The sequence below is a fragment of the Daktulosphaira vitifoliae genome, unplaced genomic scaffold (assembly GCF_025091365.1).
Source record: "Daktulosphaira vitifoliae isolate Bord-2020 unplaced genomic scaffold, ASM2509136v1 Scaffold_1, whole genome shotgun sequence".
Taxonomy (NCBI): Eukaryota; Metazoa; Arthropoda; class Insecta; order Hemiptera; family Phylloxeridae; genus Daktulosphaira; species Daktulosphaira vitifoliae.
The window spans coordinates 68644622-68650002 of NW_026099572.1; positions in this window are offsets into that span (position 1 = coordinate 68644622).

Below are 5381 nucleotides of genomic sequence, written 5' to 3' on the forward strand. Positions count from 1 at the left end.
TAAACAATTTAAATAACAACCAATAAGCAAATGAGCTCACTTATATATTCTAATCTAAAATAGAAACAAAATTTTTTGTTTTATATCAAAAAAAATTTTATTATTCATACGTAAAATCTATGAGACATATAATCTTTTTGCATTTTCAATAAACGTTGTGAGTGTTTAACAAGGAATTTCTTTGTGATATCACTGTAAGTATTTTGTTTAGACATAACCATTATCTAAAATAGAATAAATAGAATAAATAGTATAACTTAAAACCTACTTAGAAAGAACAGACATATACTACTCATCTGTTTATTATGAACATCCAGTCGTTCTTTATAAGTAAACCAGTGGCATATTAAGGAATTCAATTCCCCAGAGTAGTTTTTATTTGATGCCCTCTAAAAATTTGTGTTGAGCAAATAAAACCTATCAACATTTTTTTTTTCATCTTACCTCAAAAAAAATTTCTAGCTGCTCAGATATCTCGTTTATTAAAATATTTAAAATATAAAATGCATATTCATATTATGAATATGCAAGATCATAATATACATTTTTACCTAAATTTTACAGGATTAATTGGTTATGACGCCGCCAAATGTGTCAGGGGTGCCATTTATGCCCTTACACCCGTAACCTCATATGTAGACGCGACACTGGGTATGACTTGAGGTAATCCAAGGTATATTTTAAGCAATTGTGATTGAGTGTTACAAATAGAGGTATATTTACGTAGATGAATTCAAGTAAACTCTCTCAGAAACAGGCACGTACTCGGGATTTTAATTGGTTAAGAGGGTGTTTAAACAATAATATTTTTTCTCTTCATTAAATACATACAGATATGCCTCATATAATTTCTAAAAAATCTTAAGAGTAGTAACTATATCCAATGAACTAAAATATAATAAAAATAAAAATATATATTTTTAATAGTTTAGGGACTTTTGAAAATTTTAGGGGTCTAAACCCCTTTTTAATGTTTACCTATGTGTTTAAAAAGTGATACTATATAAGTTCTATCATTAAACATTAATAACTGCTAGTGTTCAAGAAATGTTTATATCGTATCGAAAACTGGTCTATGGTACGATCCAAAAATTATACTACATTATACATTATTTGTATCTCAAATAATCACACCAAATAAAAAGTTATAGGGCAGCAAATCAAAACATATTATTGCCAAAAATGACAATATTGAGTTAATAGATATCCATTTTAATGGAAACAAACAATAGTGTCATAGCTGATTTATTTGAACAAATTTCTATAAAAATATTTGTCTTAAAATTAAATTTTACATTACGTTATATGTAATTTTTTTTTTCAATTGACTTTTCTGTAAAATTATAAAAATGACAATAGTACGTTTTGACTTGTCCAATTGAGTGTATGTTATCATTTATAAAATACTTCAATTAATAGATGATATAATTTTGTGCTCAATAGTTTCAATTTTCTTGGTCCAGTTAAGAATTTCTCATTAAATCACCAAAATAAATTAATATTTTAACAAAAAAAAACCTACAAGATTATATAGCTTATTAGACAAAACTTAATATAATTAATACTTTTCTTAGAATTTTTCGTCCATAGACTATAATTTCAATTTGCTTTTCATATTTGTTTTGTATTGTATTTTCAATTATAGCTATGTGATCTTTTGAGTCTATAATCAATTATGTTTTATCTAATTAATTTAGTAAGATTTTTAATTTCATATATATATTAAAATTCTTAGTCGTCCTAAAGATAACTTAAATTTACTGTTCAAACGTAAGCAAGTTTCATAATAAGGTAATCGAAAATATCAAAAGAAACTTTTTTAGTGAATTAAATCCTTTAAATGAATTTTAAAATACTATGATCATAAGCGCAACTAAAATGGAATTTAATTTAGTTACCATTGACAAGGATTGAAGTTATCCTAGCATTCTCCTAGTTGTGTCTATGTAAATCTGAGGTGTAAATACGATATGGGTGGTAAGCTAATTATTCCCTCCCTCAAAAATACTTAAATTTTGTTACAATATAGAAGGAGTAAGAAAAAACAAGAAGTAAAAAAAAATATATTAATTGCCGCCCTTGCATAAGATATTCCATCAATAAGATAATTACTTTTATAATTCCATATTTTGTAATATACAATTACTATACACATTGAAAATAGTACTGGTAATGTTCCCAAAAACATAATTAATGAAATTACCATATTATCTAGGAAAATAATAACATAAAAAATTATAAAACAACAAAAATATAAAAAAGTTTTTTTTTTTTGGTTTTTATTTTTTATACTTGAAAAATTTTGAATTTTATTTCTATATTTAATTTGCAATTCTCATAATATTTTAATTATAATAAATTTATTATATTTAATACTTTTATAGATGTTAAAAATGTAAGCTTAATTTATCCCATTAATTGCTTATAATATAACATATTATGTTGTTATTAGTTTTTTTACAATATAGAAACAATTAATGTTTATACTTTCTATTTTAATTTTCTTAATGATAACTGGTAAACTAAAATCATACATTAAATTAAAAGCTTTATTAAAAAAAAAGTGTCATGTTAATGAATTGTAAAGTCAATACCGATTTAAAAACTATTTACTGAAAATAATTGTGGCATCATCGGTCTGACCTTTTTTTTTTTTTACACGGTCGGCATTACTGTGGGCCGCCCTGGAACTGCCGTTAGGTATTACTTCAGGGCGGCTCACGCCGTCTATATAATTCACAACGTGGTGTGGCCCCTTCCCGTTAACTGGATCCTAGAATGGTAACCGTTAGATAGGGTTGGCAAACTAACTCACAAAACACAAAAACAAGAACCTAAGGCACCGGCCTAAACCAGCGCCTCAGCTCCTCCTGTGCAGGGCGGCGTGGCTGCCTCTATCAAAGGCGTTCCGCTTCCTCCTTCTTTCTCAAGATGGACTCGGCGAACGCCTGGACGAGCCTCCTCGCTTCCCGGCTCCTCAACATAAAGGTCCACCATGAACCCAACTCGGAACGTGAACTCTAGTCAGGACTCCAAAGAGTCCCGCTTCTGGACCCACACCTCGTATCGGAAGAAAGTGTGTAGAGCGCTGTCAGCCTCTTCCTGGCGATACGAACTCATCTGTCTGACCTGACTTTTTGTAAATCTTATGCTTTTTCCTCACCAACCCAACCCAACCTTTATCTCAACTACTTGGGGTCGATCACCCTTATCCTAAAATTTCACTTGACATAGTCTCACATAATCTACACACCCATCAATAGTCCTCATATCGCATTCAACAACATCTCTTATTTCTTTTATGGCCATCCTCTTCTTCTTCTTCCTTCAACATTCATTTCTATAACTGTTCTTAATTTCTATATGGTTTCCGATTCTTCTCTCCTCATAACATAACCAAACCATCTAAGTCTATTTTCTCTCAACTTATCCACGATTGATGGTACACCTATACTCCCTCATTACTTATCCTATCTTCTCTAGTCACTCCACTCATCCATCTAAGCATTCTCATCTCTGCTATACTGATTCACTACTCTATTTTCTTATCAACTGCCCAACATTGTGAAATATATGTCATAGCTGGTCTCACTATAGTCTTATAGAACTTACCTTTCATTCTCATTGGAATTCTTTTATCGTTTAACACACCAGACACTTCTCTTACTCTTCCCACCCACATTTAATCTTATGTCTTACATCCTCGTTAATAACACTATTATTTTGCACTAGTGATCCCAAATACTTAAAACTTTGCGTATCTCCTATCACGTCCTCCCTTATTGTCACTGTACTTCTCATTTCACCTACCTCGTATTCTCGTTTGTCCAACTCGTACTATATATTTTACTTTTATTATTCCTACTTCTTTTTAATCCCTTTCCTTCAAGAGCTGATGTCCACACTTCAACCTTTGATTAATTTCTTCCCTATAATTTCTTATAATTCTATATTATTAGCCAACACCTTGCACCGCAGTATCTCTCCTTATATTTCTCTAGTAATTTAAGAACTTCTTGTTGCGCATAAATATGAATATTTATACAAAAAAATTCCAAATGATTAATTAATTTATATTTATTAAATACCTGTTACTAGCACTGAAATTTTGATAAATTATGTTGATTTCATTTATAGTGCATAAATGAAAACAAAAATTTGGATAAATAAGTTATTAACTAGTATGTAGTCATAGTTATATTAACAATGAGCTTAAATATTTTAATGTAAAATAAAATAAGTCGACGTACATTTTTAAACAGTTAAATATAATTTAACTGATGAAAAAATATTTCGTTTATAATATTTTGAGCAGGAGTTAGCTCAAAAATGTTTTGTTAGGCTTAAATATATTGTAACATTAACTTACTACTAAATTTACCGTTATAGAACATTAAAACACAATATAGTTTTTATAAAACGTTTTTTAACATAGAAAATTTTATTTTACTTTTGCGTTTAAAGTATTTAGAAAACAATATACTGCCATAAGCAGTTAAAAAAAAACAAATATTAACTTTTAGCTTCGATGCGAAGCTGAGAAGGCATTAATTTTACTATGATGTGTTTTTTATTATTTTTTTTTTTGTGTCTGTGAACGCTCAATCTTAGCTCTCACTGGACCGATTTTGATGAACAATATGTCAAAAGATCACAAATTGTATCTAGTCGAAGACATAACCCTCAAAAATTGAAAAAAATTCCCTCGTTCCCCGTAAAAGAGGGAAATTCCCCAAAAAATTACAAATTTAAAAATCGCTAATTTTCAATATTTTTTCATTTTTTTTTACTTAAAATTGCCATAATTTTTTTAAAAATGACGGAATCAATATAATTTTTTCTTTTATAAATACCTTAGATATGTACCTATCATTTTATATATTTTTGTGAACATTTAACCCTTTAACAGCCCACAGGAAGGGTTTCAAAATGGTAACTTTTTTACAAAAAATTAACTTTTTCAACTTAATTTTTGAAAATGTACAGGAAAGACTGACACTTTTATATATACCTTAAATTAAAGCTAATTTAATATACTTTAATTTAAAAAAAAAAAAATTTTACCTCTGGACTTGTCTTCATGGTGAAAATGACTACCGTATGCAAAAATATGCTATTTTTTTGAAAAAATTCTCGATATTATATTTTACATTTTTTAACATTATGATGCTATAATTTTTTAACAAATGCATGAATCAATTCTATTCTTTAGCAATAAATACTTTATGTATACCTCTTTCATTCGACATACTTTTTTTTTAAATCAGACCTTTTCCCTTTATATAGGGGGGATGCAAACCTATTAAAATGCGTATAGAAAGTAGAACTTTTTCAACTTAACTTTTGAAAATGTTCCGGAAAGACTGACACTTTTATATATA